This window comes from Nesoenas mayeri (genome assembly GCF_963082525.1).
Source record: "Nesoenas mayeri genome assembly, chromosome: 4".
Classification (NCBI taxonomy): Eukaryota; Metazoa; Chordata; class Aves; order Columbiformes; family Columbidae; genus Nesoenas; species Nesoenas mayeri.
Genome location: NC_137540.1, coordinates 41159504 through 41179809, shown reverse-complemented (window position 1 = coordinate 41179809; position 20306 = coordinate 41159504).

Here is a 20306-nt window from a genome sequence, read left to right as displayed (position 1 = left end):
TTTTGTACAAAGCATTTGAAACCAGGTTCAATGTTATATCATTAGTGTTGTGACACTGCCTGTCCTATTATCAGTCCTTGTCTGTGTAATTACCCTGTCTTGTGACTGGCAGTTATCTGTTGCCACTAAACTTTCCCATTAAGTGACAACTTTGTGGAGTGATTTGACCTGCACCATGTACTTGAATTTTCATGCCATCTGTCTTTCAGGGCTTAATCCTTGTCTTAATCCTTCATGTATCTAATAGTCTTTCAACACTTCCTTTCTCAATCTCACTCAAACGTCACTTTTATGCAGATGGTGCCAGGATTTAAGTTTCCTTCACTGCTCTGAATATAGAGGCTTCACCTAATTGCTTTAATCTCACCACCTCTTCTTTTTCCTGTTTTTCCTTCGGCATAATTTGGATTGTTTTGGTTACATGAAAGCAAAAATGGTACTTTGTGCTTCCAGATGCCAGGTTGACCAAGATTTGGAGAAATAAGTAACAGGATCATAAAAGGAGATAGATTTACTGTCTAGCACAAATATTTTGTTAAAGAGTTCAAGCATCAGAGAATTCTTAAAAAATAGAATAACATAATTTCAGAAACACTATAGATTTTCCCTGTATAAACAATTTTAACATAATGGTCTCTGCATTTTTTTCTGAGTTCTCTGTTACCCTTGAAGTCATTGCAGATTTAGAAGTGTTAAGTGGTATTTAAATAATTCACCTAGAATCTTCTTTTTTTCCCTGTAGATACAGAGAAATGGTCAGTATTTTTCCTCTAGTACTCCAGTATAGGCCTCTTAAATTGTTTGTGCCATTAAAAGTTAATGACTGAAAATAACCCAAAAGTTGAACTGAATGCTCCTGTATTTATGAAAATGTAAGTGTGAAAAGTACATATAAGAAATACTAATTCTGATAATCTCAATTTTTAATATCTCCATTTATGCTGATACTCAATATTTAATGTACACCCAAAGCATTGAAACTGGTATAAAATGTTTATAAATATGTTTTGAATTATGTGAATACTTTTAAAACATACTATAAATAACCACAAAATACCATAATATCCTTTATACTCTATATGTGCTTCATACTGTACAAATGTTCTTTATACTCCTCAAATACTCTCATATTCTTTATACAGATTTCTTCACCTGCATTATCTTATTTAATGTTTTTAAATGTACAGTTCTAGCTTTAGCAATATGACAAGGACAGCAGATTTACTGAGAGACACTCGTATTCCTCCAGCGTACCTTTTTTAATTCCTACTGTGATAGTATTACATAACATGCATCACATGGATGCTTTTGAGAAGAATGACAGCATATCACTTCTGTTCTAAATATTTAAGAACTCTTTCAGCAAACTAACAGCCCAAGGCTTTTGCAGCCAGTAGGAATCCAGCCCTTTGGATAACAGTTAACTTGTCTCAATTGCCACCAAATAAGGAATCAATAGTTCATATGGAGTCAGCATATGAGAAGTTTATTCATTGGATTTTTCTGAGGTTCTCACTTCAAAAGACATAATTTCCTCATGTGTTCAACAAAGTCAATTAAGAAGGTACAGACCCTTTTTTCTTGCTGTCTGCTTTGATCTCTCCTTAACAGAGGCCAAATTCTGATTTAGAGCAACTAGCTTGTAGCAAAATAAAAATTATGCAAGCCATCGGGTGCTTAGGGTAATCCCAGCTCTTCTCCATAAAACTTTTAAGTACATCACTGTGGAACAAGAATTTTGGTATAGAGCATTTCCTTAATCAATAAAAATGATTAAAATCAGTAAGACTGATTGCATATTCCCGTATCCTCCGTGTCACAAGTGCTTAACCCAGACTTTACTACAAACAGCTTTCTTGATCCTGCAGCATGTGCAGAGCTGCCCTTCATCCTTTCTGCTCAAGCTCTTATGGCATTGCTTTGAGGTGGTATGTATCTGTGGGATAAATATAGTTACTGCTTGTATAAAAGAATCCTCTTCTATATAGCTTGAATGATACGTAGTGTGTTTCACAAAAGAATTTCATAGTTACTACAAACTACTTCTGGATGTCCCTGAGTTGAATTACTATATTCTGTATTCTGTATAAAGACAGAGACAGATTATTAGACATGAAAACCTGGTGTCTTCCTCATTCATTTATTCAAACAAATGAAACATGTAAAATCACATGGGTTAGAAATGCAGAAGCGGACTGCACCAGCAGCAAAACTTTTGCAGCACCCTTAGGACATTAACAGCCATTCACTGGAAAAGTTCATACCTTAAATTGAAATAAATCACTGCAGAATCAATTCTTAGCTTAATACAAAAAGGAGGAAGTAATGTTTCTTTATCAGTATATTAAAGATGGAGACTAGAGACAGTGGTTTGTCACAGTAACTTTTTTCCTCTTTCCTTTATTCTACTTTTGTCTCTCTCATAACTCTCAGTACAGATATTTACCATGACTCCTAAAAGAATCAACAAATATAAAAGACAGGAATGTCATCTGAAGGTATTTTGTGTATTTGATTTCTACATATAACCTGGCGGAATGTAAGCTACTTTAGCTGCTTAATTTTTGCCATCTATTGCTCTTCCATTCTGGCTGATTTATGATTGCACACTGTTGTTGTATCTCAGTAAAACTATAACTTTTTGAAGATGAAACTTTTTACTTTTTGTTTTAAAATGTTTAATCCTGCCTATCAAAAGTTTGTCTGTTATAGTGCTACTATAGCATGTAATACAGTATATAACAATAACACAGCACTACTATACTATGTAATACTGTAACATGTAAAGAACCTAATGTCATTCCCTGCTGAACCATCTGTCTTCCCTCCTCCTGTCTTTTTAACCACTTCTATTTTCTTTCTATTCTTCATCCATGTCCTCTGCTGTGCCTTCTGCCTTCTCCTTTTCCATTTCAAGTTGTCTTTATTTATTAATGTCCATTTACTCTTTCCTTTTCAAGTCACATTTTTTTACCTTTCTAAAAAAAAAAAAAATAGTGAAAATAAAAATGCTCCTTTATCTTTCACTTCATGTGTGTGGTCTACCTGGGATACCTGTCTACCTCTTTTTATTATTCATTTATGCCATTGGGGTATCCTAGCAAAAAAATAACTGAACAAAGCTGATGCCCTAAGGCATCTTTAGGGAAGTTTGCTTGTGTGTTTTTTCATTTAGTGGTACTTTTGTTTGGCATGAATTAACATCCCAAAGTGTATACTTTTTGGCTATAACTAAGGGGTTTGGTATAATTACCCGACAATATAAGAGTTCAAGTCTTATGGCCTCAGAATTTTTCTAAAGAAATCCCTTCATTCTGTCTTCTCAAAGACAGAGTTTTCTAAAATTGTATTTTAGTCTGATGCCCTAAGCTTTTTTGCACCAAGGGCACCTTGTCAGCTGAAACTTAAGGAACTAAAGTGATGCTTTTGGATATTATGTGAGTTGCATGGCCTTGAGGTTTCCTAAGGCAAAGATGGTTGCAAAAAAAAAGATAAATTTATGTACCAAAGTTATTTTTTTCTGTTGGACAAACTAATGTTCTCATAGAACAGACTTATACATGGACCTTGAAAGAGAGGTAAGAGAAATTCTTTAAAACCTGATGCACTTGGAAATACAGTTCTCCTGATATAAAATGATGCCTCAAAGACTTTAGGTATATGTTACACTACCCTGTTCTGTAAGAGTAGCAAAAAAAGTTCTGTGCACTCGGATAAGATATAGTTCTAATTTCTGCATCCTATATGCATAAATTTTATATCTTGAAATAATATTTCTATTTTTTACCTCTAGGAAAACAAAATAAAATTTTTAAAACACTACTTAAAAAAAATGAAAACAAGCAAAAACAAATGCCAAAAAAACACACAAACACGTACACACAAAAAGAAGCATCACATTAAAAAAACCCACAACATTTTGTACTCTTTGGCAGAGTGCCTCTGCAGATCATCTGAAGATCAAGTTTCGTGGATTTTAATTTTGAACCTTAACCTGTAAAAAAATGTTAATATTGAGGGGAAGAATCTTACAGAAATTTTAGGTAAAGAGACAGGCTACTCACAAACAGATACTTCTTTAACACACTACTGTGCTGTGTCCAAATAAAATCTTGTTCTTTATCAGTCCCTGTTTGGGAATTTTCACTATTTTACTGAGCAATCCAAGATTAATTCTCTAATATCCTTTAGGCCTTTTTTGCCTTTCCCTCCTGAGAAAGTGTATGAGGTGAAATCTCAATTAAATTTAAAAAAAAAAAAAAAATAAAATTGTAAATAAATTATAACCAATTTGTAGCTTATCTGTATCAAATATCAATTTATTTAAATATTAGTGCATTACATTAAAAATTAATATATAAAATATTTTTGTAAGCAATCACGTCCACAAAAGAGCCATTTGTTCTATATTCTAGAAGCGTAACTTTTGATTGATAAAATACTCAAAGGAATACAGAAGTTAGAGGATGTGTCTCCATTTTTATGTTTTAGAAAGTGATAACAGCCTTTATACTGATGTTAACTGACTGATTCTGTGACCGACTTCATGTGACAAGTATTAATATGAGTGAAGTGTAATCTACTTGTTTACAGGTGAGGAGAAAGATATTTCTTGTGTCCTGTCACAGCTGATGCTTCACGTGTACTTTTGTATTTGCTTAATGTCCATAATGTAAAGACGCTAGTGTATTCCTAAAAAGATTTGAATGAGATTGTTGGACACCATTAAATAACAATTGATCTTAAATGTTTGCAACATTAATGGACATCTTTTGTTAAGTTTAAACAAACACCATCAGTGGCTTTGTAATCTTCTATAATCTTCTATATAACCAACCCTGAGAATCTCTTTCTCTTCTTGAAAAATGGATCAAGAAAATATCCATCAAACGAATACAGAAAGCCAAAGAAAAATGTGTAATATGCTACAGCAGTTTTTCTGGATATAAATAAATCATGCTAAAATTACAGGGGTTTACTGTTAAGAAGTATGCGTATATAAATTCAATTTGTTATTTAAATCACGACAGGCTGGAGGAAGGAACAATATATTCTGTGCCTTCTAAATTTCTGGACATGATTTTGGCACTCAGCAGAAAAATAAATGTGCACGTATGTGTACTACATTGCCAAATATTGTTATAGTCCATCTAATATATTTGGGTATATGTGCTATAAACAGTTGTTTATAGGCAATTTAATAAATCATCTACACACTGTGTTGAGTATTATTTTTTCAACACTTGAATGCCAGACATAAGAAGTGGAAACTTAAATTCATATGAAAAGTACATTCAGCACAGAAATCTATTACCGGTCCTGCAAAGTAAATTCCAGCTTGTCTGGGTGTTAGGCCACACTGAAAGAGCCTGTGCTGTCCAGAAAACTCTCTGCATAAAATATTTGTTTCATTATCTGCTAGTTAAAGTAGATAGATTGGTGATATTCAAGGAAGTTTCTGCAATATCTATAAGTATCATATGATATCAATCTATTATTATTAGCTCCACAGATTTATAAAAACAAAATTCACTGAAAATACTAAAAGGGCACACGCACACATATATATGCATATATAAAAATATGTCTGTGTATTTTACCCCTCTTTCCATAAAAGTTCCAGGCAAGGTAAAGACCCAGATTCCTATATATTAGGTTCAAAGATATTTGTGGTCTACATTTTATTAATATTCCCATGTATTTGAATGAAGTGGGCTTGAAGATAACTAGTTGATGAAAGCTCTTCAAATCTTTGAGGGCAGTATTTCATTAAAGGCAAATATTTTTCAAATGTTTCTTTTTTTTTCTTTTGCTATATTTATTGCTTCACAAAACTTTTCTTGCCATTTCCTCTTCAGAGTCTATTCTCTAAGACCTCTTTCAGGGCAGTATTTCATTAAAGACAAAAGTTTTCCAAATGTCTCTTTTTTCTTTTGCTATATTTATTGCTTCACAAAACTTCTCTTGCCATTTCCTCTTCAGGGTCTGTTCTCTAAGACCTCATAAGGTTACAGAAGACTAAAATTTAGATATGCGTTTTCAGAACTGAGGTCTCATAGTCACAAATGCTTACAGGTAAGTTATTTCTGGAGACATTCAAACTGTATACATCAAACAGGTTAGTTTGGTTTTGCTTTTAATCTTTCATTTAGGGGTTTAGAGCTCTGACTATCTGCTCACCTGGAACTTTCTGAGTCAACCTAACTTGTATACAAACATAGTCAAGATGTAGAAGCTAGGCTTTTCTTTTCCAACCTTTTCCCTCTGAGAAATTTCATTTGGAACAAGACCATTCTCCACGAAATGTGTTTCTTTCTTTCTTGTACAGTACCTCTTACCCTTTCTCTCTCTTCATAAGATAGATTCATGTTTTGAACAGAAATCCAGAGTATGGGAAATCTGGGTACAAGTTCAGCCTCTTCCTGAATGAATTGAAACCCATATCTCCAATTGAAATGTTTTATCTTGTAATTATAGGTAATTTTCACTATTTCCTCTTAATTATGTTCCACTGTGCAGAGTATTCTTGATTTCCTGGACCTCTTCAGTATTTTTAAAATCAGCTGTTAAGAAGAGAGGATCTGACTTCTCATCCACCCTGAAAGAACTGTATATATTTTTTACAAAAAAAAAAAGCAATCAGAAAATGTGCATACTCAATGACTGGAGCAAAAGTATTTCATGTAGTACTGAATAAGGAAGACAAAGAAGGCTAGTTCTGGGTGTATTTTCAATAGACTGTTCAGGCTTGACGCTCAGAACTTCTGCTGTTTGAGTCATGAAACTGAGTATATGTTGGACTCGCTCTGTAAGGTTCTGGGTCCTAGCTAAGTTAAGCACCATGACTTCTCAGGCTTTATGGAACCTGAATTTCTTTCATGTCTACCTCAACATGTTTTTAAATCACAAGCGAAGCCAAATCTACTAGCCTGTTGAAAATATATAAAAACAAATCAGATAAACTAAATAAAAGTGAAAAGATGTTTCCACTCATTCCTTCTAGAAACCAACCATGTGAAATTACTTAGTGTTTGCCACAAAGTCCATGACAGGAAGCAGTTTTCCTTCACACTCTGAAATGACAGGCAACAGATCTGGCATGTTACAGTCTAGAGGGAGGAGTGAGTTTCACAACCCCACAGAAAATGTTAAACAGAGAAGCTAAAACGGTCAAAATATTTTTGACAACATGTAATCTGTAAAAACACACTGTTTTTCAAATACAAGACACTCTGCAGTGATTTATTGATTTTTATGAAGATTACTGTAACGAGATTTCTGACATTTTGCCAGATTGCTTCTGACCAGGACTGACTTGAAACCTGAGGATCAAACTATTTGATTCTGTTTCACTCAAACTCCCAAAAAGTTTTGTTTTCATTCCAAAATAAAATTAATTACCTTGAAAGCTGTTAAACACAAAAGCTGTAGCAGTGTTATGATAAGAAGAGTCTCTCATACAGACAGAACCCACATCACTTGAGGATTAAGGATCAGGACCAATACCATAAACTTCAACCAAAAGCCAGTAACCAGTCTTGGAGCATTCAGCTATTTTCTGCATTTAAAGAAAGATATTTCTCTTGATAAGTCAGATGCTTTTGTTCTGTACTATGTTCAAAGACAATCTTATAATGCATAATCCTTCCTTTCTCTGCCTCCATCTGTCTTTCCTATCTATTACCTTTTTTCCTCTCAAAGTTATCATCGTCAAAGCAATAACTCAGGGTCTGCACTAATTCTGTCTCTACTTCTTTCCCCTTTCATTTTTTACAGCCTTTCTCATTTACCTTTTCTCCTTAATTGCTCCCTCCCCCTCCTATTTTTTCCCTTCTTGTGACACTATAAAAATCTCCACTTTATTATTCTTTAAATCTCAGATGTCTTCATCTAGAATTTAAAAAGGTTCATGTGGACAGAAGCACAAATTATATGCAGACAGTTAGGAATTATTGCTGCTTGTAGCTGCAGAAATTATGAGAACTCTTGTTTATTGAAGGAGAGATTATGTCTTTTTCCAAAGCTATATTATTCAAGAGTAAAGATCCAGGTTTCCACTAAGAAAATAATGAAGAATATTCAAATAATTTAAGGAATTCTAATGTAAAGACTTGACAGTTTATCCTGTCTTTTTCATATATTTCCCAAAATATTTGGGCAAGTCATGCATGATAGAAGACAGTTGGAAGGAAGATTAGTCTTATTTGTGGGTATATATGCTGAGAATATTCACCAGTGATGCTATGCAATCTTCTGTATTGTTGTTTCTGGAAAAGAATTAAAGTGCTTTTAGAAGATGAGCAGGATGATATTTTCATTTCAAAAAAGGAAAGATGTTAATGAGCATATGTAACTAACGCATGACAGTTAATAAGAAAGCAAATTCAGTGCTCTCTGACACTATCTGCACTGATGATATCCAGAGGCCTATGCTAATTTACCTCCCAGCAAGTTAGATGAACAGCAGAGATAGGTGGAGAAAGAAAGAAGGTTTGCTTCAAAACAAACAAACAAAAACCCCTGTTTTAAATAACTGCTAAAGAATAACTGGATAATTACTCTTATGGTATTGATGACATCAAACAAATTTAGAGAATCTCAAAAAATGCCTAAATCTTTATAACAGTATGACAGCATGGATGACTCTGAGATCAAAAACAGAGGATGTTTTAAACAAATTCTCTGCTTACATGTTCTGCAGCATGTGAAGAAGTTCCAAGATACTGCAGAAATCGTAACACTGAATATAATCCCTATGGAGTATTAAATTTTTTTACCCAATACACTTAATAGTACATTTTTTTTTGTTGTTGCAGATTTAATTAAACTTAAAAAAAAAAAAAAAAAAAAAAAAAACCACACACACACAAAAAAAAACCATGAAATAATTATATGATACTTTGTGGAAACAGACATTCTTTTCTTTCTACATTTCATGAACAAATCTCATATACGCAAATACTCAGAAATAGGTACATTCATCAGAATATTCACTAGGAAGTCCAACCTCATTCACATGTGTTTGATGTGGTATTTCAGTTAAACAAATGTAATTTAGTAAATACTAGCAGCTCTAAGTGTAATGAGATATGCAAACCACAAGGACGTACAGTACCTGGCTTTAGAATCATTACAAAACGTCTCAACAAACCTTTCTTAAAATGCATTTAAAATCTGTCTGCATGCTTCTAACACACCCTAAAATTCTTCATAGTTGATGTTCAAATTACAGAAAGTATTTTATATTGTTCAAATCCTTCTGAAAAGCAATAATACACCATCAAAAAAAAAAAAAAAAAAAAGGTAGTGATTTGTATTGACAAAAAGCCTAAAAACTTTGTTCCAAATGTTTAGTACAAAATTATACGTCTTCTGCAGGTACTAAATTAGAACAACTCCTCAATTATAGCTAGAACTTGGTCACATCAAGGCTGTAAAAATGCAAAGAAATAAATGTTAACATTAGTTTACTCAATTGTGCTGAAATATTTATATAAATGTATATTAGTATGGCTATTACTAATAGATACGGTTATTCCTATAATTGAACTTTAAAAAATTGCAGTGTTGTATGTGTTTTAAAACTGGTAGTTTTATTAAACACTTACTTAGTACATTTTCTTCAAAAAATCTACATACATGAAACTGACAGCAGAGGAAGAAACAATGAATATATGAAGCTTCTTCATCTCTATGTAGATGAAGAAGGGTATGTTCATGTCTTTGACTTAACATTCACAGAAAAGTGTAATATGAAAAAATATCTCTGTCAGCATTTTTAGAGTAATCACGTATTTCAAAATAGCAGTACACAGTTTAATGAGAATGCCTTCAAAATAAATCAAAGCACTAGTGTTCTTTTTGAAAGGGTCGCTCATCACTGAAATGTTCCGAAGAAGAAAAGTAATTCCTGACAAACACTATATACATCTGGAAAAAAGAATGAAATGCAAACACTGGAAGCTATATCTAGTGTTTCTACTTAATAATACATTTACAATTAGCAATATGTACACAGTTAATAAATTCTAGGCTGATGCACAAGTTCAGAACCAGAAATCTGTTGACATTAAACAAAGCAGTTTTTATTTACTTCTCAGTTGAAACAGATTGTTGTAAACAATCTACAAAGTGTCCAAGGTTATTTATCTTTTTTTTTTCTTCATTTATTTGTAATTTTGTTTTTATATTTATGAAGGAACCCAATTCTCAGTAAATAAAAATGAATGGAAAACAAATATTGCAAGATTCATCTGGGAATAAGTGTGTTATCTCCATCTCCCAACTTCTTTCTCAGCTTTATTTGCCTTGTGGGGGCTGCTGCTTTCTTATTTCCTTTAATACATGCATTGACTAGTGCAATTTCTCTGCTTCTCAGATGTGGCAGGAAATTTTGTGTGTTTTGATAATAAGTGAGTAGACACCCAAGCTCAAATCCCCACAAGCTTACTTCTGACACTCTTTAATATTACTATGATTTATCAAGGATTTCCACAGTTCCCTCCTGGCTCCTCTAAAAGACATTTTAAATGGTTTTGCAATAAATCTGTTTAGAAGCTGTCTAATTTGACACACATTTTGACACAGTCAATTGTCACACGTGTTTAACACATTGCATGATAAGAAAATAAGCTTATGAACTGTTTAAACTTTGCTCTGTATGAAAAACAGAATGTTCTTATTGCAGGACTAGGATCAAAAGTAGTGATTAGTTGATTAAAGAATCCAACTTACAGCTAATTAGCTTTTAAACACCACTACACTATCTTAAAAACCAATTATTTATATTTCTGTCAGTATCTGGCTATCAGACTAAAGGTCCTCTTAATGCATGGTTTAATTTGTTTAAAACAAGTTAAAATTGCATTTAATATTGAGAATACATAAATTTGTTCATAAAAATATCATGAAAACCATTGAACGATACATTAGAAAATTAATACATTGAAAATACTGAATGCAAAAACAAAAATATTTATAGAACATATCAGTATGGGCAACGTATCTAGCAAGGTGTTACCTACCAAGTTCATGCTCCACTGCTCTGAATTTTAGCTCAGAATTTTTAGAGTATGGTTTTAGAGTTGGTTTAAAAATTATCATTTAATGAGACTTTAAAACTAATTTGCATAATCTTCAAAGAAAATATTGTTCAACATTCAAAAGAGCTATCAGTATTCTTTTTCACAGCTCATATTAATTCCAGCTTCAAAAAGGGGAGTGTTCATGACACCAAGATAAGAAAATACAAATACAATTGTTAATCATTGTGTAATTACAAAACTACTTTTCTTAAAGTCATAGCAGAAATACCTCACAACTGTTTCTCTCACGTTCACCTACTGACTTTAATCTTTCCTGCTTAACTGCTCCTCAGGAAATTTATAATGATAGTCTACAACAGATAAAGTTGATACAATTAAAGAAAACTTTGTGAAAGCAAAAATTCTACCTTCTTAAAACATTTTGTTAAAGGTAATGTGTATTTGTTCTACAATATGCTTTGGTGATATGCAGTAATTCTTGATAGTTAACAGTTAATTGGGTTTTTTTCTTTGTAAAAACTGAGTGGGAAGATTTATTTACTCACGTGAAAACAAAGTACTTCCATCATGCATTGTTTTGCAGGGTTGTGTTCCTGTCCCATTATGTCCATTATGGGGGACATGGCCCTGAACCATGCAGTTCCATCTTCAGGAGATCAGGAGAGATCTGTGAAGAGCTACAATGTTAATCTTCAATATTTTCATCTTCATGAGATCACTAGGACATTCTTAACATTTATACCAGAGTGCTTTACCACCCTGTCCACAGCTATTCACAAGTCCTCCTGAAAAAGAGTCTGCAAAGCAATGAATCTGCCAGAGGATACTGTTAGCAGGTTACAAATACAGTCCTGGGTTAGGGCATCAGCAGGCTATATGTGGCTAAAAGCGAATCATATTTTGTATCTTCAGATTCTGGGAAATGCTAATATATCTTCCTTTCTTTTTTCTCTGTTGACACATCTGAAGGAGACCATCAAGCCAGACATATAGGTCCTGTGAGGGGTTCTCAGCCCTAGGGCCCCATTAAATGGATAAGCAACAACTGTCACTTATCAAACTCGCTCCTGTTACTGATGTCTCAGTGAGGCATATTTCCTCTGAATTTCTTCCCTGCTTTTCTAGAGAACCAAGGGAAGACAAAATCAGGCTTTAAGGTAGGTTGAGCATATAGAAATGAACTGCTGCTGACTTACCTGAATCATGTCAGGGTGGCAGACAAAGCCAAAAAGGCAGAAGAAAACATCTGCAGGGGAAAAGAGTTTGCAGGCAAATGTGTAAATAGGGTGACTTATGTCACCATTTTCCCCATCAATATTTTTTTATGAATGGATTGAACACAAACCAGGAAATTACTTCTTCAATTTCTTTAGACTTTGGTAGGCAATCAGGCCACAACACTGTATCCAGCAGGGCAAAAAGAAGCTTACTTTTTTTTTTTTTTTTTGAGTAGTCTATTTCAACACAAGCAACCCTTGCTTATTTAATATTGAAGTGCAATCTTTTCAAAGCCTGCATGTCTCCCCTTAATTAGATAAACGTTATTGAATTGTTTGCCTACAGAAGGCCACGTGTTGGCAAAATGTGACCCCAGAACATTTTATTTCAGGGATCCCTGAAGGAGTAAGTAGCTTTATATTGCTGCTTTTTCAATTTCATTCTGGCATGTAATGTACTTGTTGGCATATGTTTCCTTATTGAGTAATGCTAGACATATGTTCAAATACTGATGAAAAAACAGATGTGTTTGGCCTTTTGAAGATCTCTTACTATTCAAAATGTTCTGAGTGCCTTGATGTATTCATTTCCCACGGCTGACAGTTTACTGAAGCTTCCTGTGAGGGAAGTCCAAAATGGAGAGATTTTATAGGCAACGTAACGGACATTCCAGGATGTGAGGGACATCTTCTGTGCCAAGAAGAGGGAAGGCACATGGGAGGGCTATTATGAGTATGAAATATTATTTTGAGAGGCAGCCAAAGAGCACTGATTTAATAACCTAGATTCCAGGATTTATGATATTGCATGACCTGTCTTGATGTTTTCCCACATGCTGAAGCTAGTGAGAGAGGTCAGAGAAGGCAGTCAGAGAGACCACTGCTTGAAAGAACTGAAAAAAGGATATGATCCACTCTGTATGTAAAGAAGGTCAGAGCAAATTACAGATTTGCTGGAGGGAACAGTGCTCCTGTTCATGGCTTCTAGGTATTGCAATTTAGCACATGATGCAGTTTGACAAGTTGGCACATGTGACTGCAAATTGAAGGCAGCCCTTTCAATTTATGTTCAGTCCGCTGAAATATTTCTGTGACAAGTGACATCCAAAATTCCATGTCCCAGTGGAACAGCTTTCTGGTGTCCTCACTGAAGTTAGTAAACACACCAGCATACTGAAATGAACTCATTTTTTTCTAGTTAAGTGTAGAAAATCCTGTATGAGATTTAACCTTCTGAACTCATTATCATCTTGAAATAGTCTGATATCTAACTTTTGAGTTGCACTGTTGTTCAGATTGGTATGTATGAGGCAAAGTAAGGAAAAGTATTAGGTACAGTTTATAATACATGTTTGCACCCTTCTTAATGCTAGGAGGAGTGCTAGACTGCATTAGTGAAAGAAGTATGAGCTCCTAAAACTGCAGGTGTTAGGCATTAGGTTGGGAGTTCTGCCTGCAGTTACAGAAAACACTGACTAAATCATTCTGTCTTCGGCATTGCCTGCCTCACCAACAATAGCAGACATCATTTCTATGTGGGTTCTCAGAGAAATAGGCTTCTCCTCACCTACCTCTCCTGTAGGTTTACCTAGTAGGTTTCATGAGTAAGTTCATGCATCCTGATTAGCGTGGGAGGCAAAGGATTTGGAGATTTTGGCAAGTCCAAGTTATTTCCTGCTGAGGTATGGTGTGGGTGCGATCAAGAGAAGAGCTCTACTTGTACATTGCGATCTAGAGCAGAGCTCCAACTGACAAACTTTGGCTCAGAGAATATGAATTTAACTCAAGAACATTTATCAAAGTCAGCGCAGTTGGAGATCTTTGTGTGTTTAAAGATCCAGTAATCTCTTTCAAAATACTGTGCAAAGAATAATGTGGCTGTGATTAAAAAGAACAGCTAGATTCAATTACATTTACAGTGAAGAAGCTATATTGCTTTGAAACACCCAGTAGAAATAATTTATATATTTTATTCCAAATCAGGCAAGTTATAATTTCTACCTTCATCACTAATGCACGTTACACTTTCTTTTTTTCACACAAGCTATACTTCTTTTAATTTGAAACCATCATGCATTTAGTTATTAGATTTAAGTGCCTCTATTTCCATCCTTTCACTATGAAAATTGTAGATTTTTAAATCAAACTTTTTGCTTGACTGTCTTTTCAAAACTAATCAGTTTCAGTAATTCATAACTAATATACTAGAATAATTTCAATTTCAATATTATTTATTGTTTACAATGGATTTTATTACAAGTTTACATAAGAACTTAGATGCTATGATAATAGTGTATCAAGTAGTATGTCTTGAACTGTTAGGATAAATCCTCTTATTACTTCCATGTGAATAACTGGAGTAGATCTTGGTCTCTATCAAACCTTGAAGCTCACTGATTTTTAAGGTGTGTATTTTGAGATATCCTTTATTTTAAATTAACCTACCAGAGGTTTTCCTGTCTTTTGCAAATGTTATCCAATAAGTATCCTAAGTTAAGCAATCAGTATATACAATGTATGTTACATATCCGTAGCCTTCGGGGATATGTTTGCCAAAGAGTTATGCACCAATTACATGGTATTTTTCACTGAGATTTTTAATGAAAAGCCCTGAAGACGCCAGTGGTGAATAAATGCCTCAGGTTTAAGATTTAGAAAAGTAGGCATCTCAAAGAACAAACAAGTGCATCATGGTCTAGAGAGGAATCAGCTAAAATGAAATGAATCAGCAAAAAATAGTTCAAATTTCATTTGCCAACAAAAATAAATAGTATGCCATGAGAAGAGGAAAGCAATGCCACATAACCACTCCAAATTAAATGCTTTTTCTTCTTTGTAAACTGTTCATAAAAGAGCAATTAATATTCCATACAAGGCATGCACATAGTTACTCAGAAGGCATTTTGTTTGACAGTTATCAGTTTCATCATCCTTTTGGCTTTCTTATAAAATTTAAACCTAGTTTCTTCAAACTGAGTCTTGATGGATAACTTGGTTCAGAAATAGATGTAGATGTGGGTGATGAAATTAAAAAGCCTAGATTTGGGGATTAAGGATACAGAGGGCAAAAATAAGAATGACTCTTCATGCTTATATTTGTTTTCAGGAACCCGTAGTCAGAAAATGGAAGGATATAACTGATGCTAATTAACCAGGAAAACACATGAACTATAGTACCAATGTTGACTGGGCATGGAAACGTAAGCTGAGTTGAGATGACAGAAATCACTAGAACTAGCCACCTTGTTCTGTTTTGTGGAAGGACAAAATATATGTGTTCCACAATATAAATATTTTCCTATGATTGCTAAAATGTCAAAAACAATGCGGCACTTTGAAACATCCATTTTCAAATGCATCTTACATTTTTTTTCCACAGATAAAAGAACAGTATGGCAACTAAGCGGGCAGTTCTGCGCAAGTGTTTTATGTATTACATGAAAATATACTTGGGCTTGATTGTTGCTTTAACAGAGAGAAAATTATTCAGCTGTTAGTAGATATGCATGCACAGATAGAAGAAAATAAATTTTTATACCATTTGCACTTAGTAAACAACTTCTGAGAATGTTAAGGTTCCCTCTTACCAATTCCCACCCTTATTGATCACTTCAATGAATTAGAAAGAATAGCATTCCTAACCTCTGTATATTAACATGAGACATGGAGTAAGAAGTGATTTCTTCTCACAAGGTCTCGAAGCTGTATCAAAAAATGCATACATCTTTCTATAAGAAATGCATATTTGTCTTGGGGAGGTGTTTAGTTGCAAAGGAATCATATGTTGTCATTTTCCAAACTATTTCATAATTTAGAAAACATGTCTAACATGTCTCAGTTCCATGTGTAGCAATAAGTTCCAAGTGGTTTTGATGTGTTGTTAGAAGGTATTTTATACTGTTAGTTTAAATTTCATTTCCTTTCTGTTTAACTGGATTTTTTTAAGCTATGATGAGAGGTTAAGTAGTACCAAAAATCTATTTTTCTTAGTCCTTATTGTATGCTTATGGTCTCTATTATTTATATAGAGTCTAACTGAAACAGTTACAATGATTTTATTTTTGCATCACAGCAGACTTTTTATACCTTTAATATTTTTTCTTATGATGCCTTGCATGTTCATTTTTCTCAGAGGGATTAGTATTTCATTATTAACATAGAATGAAAAAGCAGGCAGAACTATAGAAGAGATCTTCATTGGTCATATCAAGATGGCAGAGTTAGATGCTGAGAAGTTTGGATTTACCTGGAAAAAGTCTGATTGTCCATTCTGCCTCCTGAGGTCATGGTAATACAATCAGCTCTTCTTAAATCTTGTTTCTTTTCCTCCACTTCCAGTCATCACCCTGGAGCCAATGTTGATCAGAGCTCTACCACCTTTTATATTTGAATTCTTTTCACTAAAAGGGATTTCAGTATGGTTAACACTGGTGGCTGCAAACATTTTGTTTATACAGCTTTCCCCATCTCTGTTGAGAGAGAAATATGCATATAAAGGATGGGAACTGTTAAAACCTAAAGAATATATAGCCTGTCACCAGGTTTTTAAAAAGTAGAGATTCTCTTACCTGTGGAAATGCTGCTGTGGTGAAGGGAGGGAAGGTGGGAGTTCAACTTATACCCACATGCAGTACCACTGTCTACACAACTGTTTGTAGATTTCAGCAATTTGAATTCCGGATCTAAATATTTGACATGATCACTGGTCTGTACTGTGTCTAGGAGAACTGATGGCTGTAAAACAAATATTGATGGCAGCTGCCATACTCAAAACAATTTAGACAGTCAACCAGGCTAATGTGAGAGTGCAATTCCAACACAAATGTCTATGGTTGACAAAAACTAATCTGCTACAATTAGTATAGTATGATAGTTCAGCTGAGTCTGTGCCAAATTTCATTCAGGTGGACACATCTCATATCGGGCTAATTAATGTAGTGCAATCTGAGAGTCACCTGGCCACATGTTTCCAGTCCCTTAAACTTATAAACCTTTCTCTTGGGTAGCGTCATAATCCTCTGCTCCATTTCTCTGTTGATATAGCTGTTCAGTAAATGCTGTTTTTCCAGGCTGTTATTCATTTTCCTTCTGTCCCTTCCATCTCTCTCTACCTGTAGCTATATATAGTCTGAACAAATGAACCAGCAATCTTTTTGGTAATTAGTGCCCATTTTTATGTATTATCCAGAGTGTTAATACATTCCAGATTTGCTTTCCTTCTCATCTCAAAGCTAGATCACTTTTTCTTACTTGTTTTTCATTCCTGGATGGAGAAATACAAATGAGGATTTCCCAGTACATGCTCTTGTATGCATGTATATATGTGTGTACTTTTATGTATATATGTGTGTGTGCATGCATATGCAGGCTACATTTCATGACGCAGATACTGTTTTGTAGTATTCTAGATATATACTTTTATTACTTGTTCATTTTACAAATCGTATCACGAGACTCATGGACAAGCATTTTCACAAGCAGTTTCACAGAGGGAGGAGAAAGCTCTTTCTCATCCAACTATCCTTGTTATGGTTGTGGGGTGCTTTCTGGGTAAGACATGGGACAGGTAATTTGTTAAATTAAAAAAGTTTAAGTTAAAAGCTGTTGTATCAATGTTTGGTTTACCTGTGTGGTTAGACCCTTGGATGAGAACTGTGATTGCATTTAACGTACCTATGACAAATGGTTAGATTAGGGTTTATGGCAATCTCAGTCTCAGATTCTCACCTTCAAGCCTGCTATTTGTATTTCAAACAAAGACTTGCCCAAAGTTGTCTCTCTACAAGTTAGCATTATACACTACTTTCCCAGATCCAGACCCCTACTACTCATAAACTGCACAAGTAACACACAAAGTACATACATTGTCATAATTAAACAGGAATACACTAATTGTATTATAATCTCCTACTAAATTCTAGTGACTTCTCAGGGACAATGCAAAACTGGCTGAGGATCACTGGTAACAGGAACCTGAAACTAAAAATGCCAAATAAATAATTAATTTGTACATACGGCTTCAGACTAATTTCCTTTCCTTTTTCACTCATACCTGTAATTAAAAGTTAGGCACAGGGGACATGGGTGGACAATGGTAGTTTTATTAAATCTACACTCAAAACAAAACATTATTCTCTAACTAGAGACTAATTAATGTTTCTCTTGAAGGTCTTCATATTGCATTGAAAAGAATGTCCCTGACTTCTTATTCTGTTTTTGTCATTCAAAAAGAGCAGTAAGTGTGAGTGAAACTGCATGCAGGAGGAGGAAAGTAGACTTAAATAACATACTTATTTTCCATAACCAGGCAGCTTTTCCAGTTCAAGGGCAAACTAGAGCAATTGTTCTACCTTGCAGGAGCCTTTTATTTTGGTGTCTGACTATGCTTTTCTGCAGAAAGTACTCACACCACAGTGTGTGGGAGGTATACTTTTGAACTGAATTTATATACATACGTATTTATACAAATATGTTTCTGTGTATCTGGTAATTTGAGATTACTGTGATGGGAATATTTAAGAGGCTGACCGATTAGGCCACACTTTAAGCTTTAAAAATGAATTTACTGAATTGACTCATTAAGAAAACCATTTGTGCTGATGGTTACTTCTTGCATGTTATTAATAATTATCACTGCTTATAGCAAACTGACTGTCACTAAAAATCACAGCCTGAAATATCCATAAACATATAATACTTTGAAGCTGGTGTCATATGATTAGTGCATGATGTCTGTGGTCTGTAGCAATTCTGTAGGTGATCAAGCTTGAGAACTCTTTGATGAGAGAAATGAGAACCAAAGCAAGATTCTCTTCTTTTTTAAGTTCATCATCGAGATTTTGTGCCTCTTTCTGCCTCCACCCAAATGGGATCACAGATGATGCTCCAAATGCTGCTCATTTTGGTTTTGGTTTTGATGGTCATCCTTATACATTAGGCAGGGCGCTCTACCCACCTGCAATCCCTTCTGTTTATCTTCTTCACTGTTATTTATCTTGGGATTGCAATTTCTGTCACTTAGATGGTTCCTAATTGCAGCTGCACATGTTTTTGTTTGCACCTTTGCTGGTCACATCACTCCCAGACTTAAATGAAGTGCTTATATATCGTATCTGGCATACCACCAGAGTCTCACAAAAGTTGTATATGCAGCTGTTGTTTACACTATTTTGGTAGGTTTATATTCGGATTCAAGGCAAGTCATATTTAATATTATCCTGACTAGTGCAGTTTTAATTAGCATGTATCAAAGGCCTCTGCTTTGGCTGCAATACTATCATCTTGATCTGCTTGTTCTCCATTTTGCCCTAACAGTGGTCATGATATGTGAGTGTGGGACCAGGCCTAGCTTAGAATCCTTCTTCTTCTGTATGGAAATTAGAAACATCATTTAAGAAAGAAATGCTTTTTATACTGCTAAAAACTGTTTCCTATGTTGGTACACAGGATAGTTTGGGTATAACAAACAACCTGGCACAGAGTATTTTCTGATACAACTAGTGAAAACTTATTCCTCAGCTTGGTCAAGATCTCTCAGCAAGTTTAAATCAGTCCATCATTTATGAATTTTAAGCACAGCATAGGTGTAAAAAATCTTTCCCTTTAGGCTTGCTTAAAGTCTCTAAATGAAAGTTCAGTAATTCTAATGTAGAACAATATGTTTATTTGGTTTAAAAAACAGACTAAGCTGCCTTGTGTATAGGTGAAATTACACTAGAAATTTTATCAGTATAATTATTTAATCAAAAAATCACATGCCATCCAATTAGTATTCTGCTAGTGAACATTTTCTATACAGATCGGGCTTAATTCAGTTTATTGGCAAATGGAGCAAAAGAGTCAGCTTTCACTGTTGCTATAGATTCATGGACTGACACCAGAAAAGGCCATTCAGTCATCCAGCATGTGGGTTTTTTTCTGTAATGTAAGATTTCAAATTAATTCCTTCTTGAGATACAGCAGAATTGGGGAACCAATCTGCTTTTAAGAATTTAAGAAGAGCAAATACTGATCATTTGTCCAAAACATGTCTTATGCTACCCTT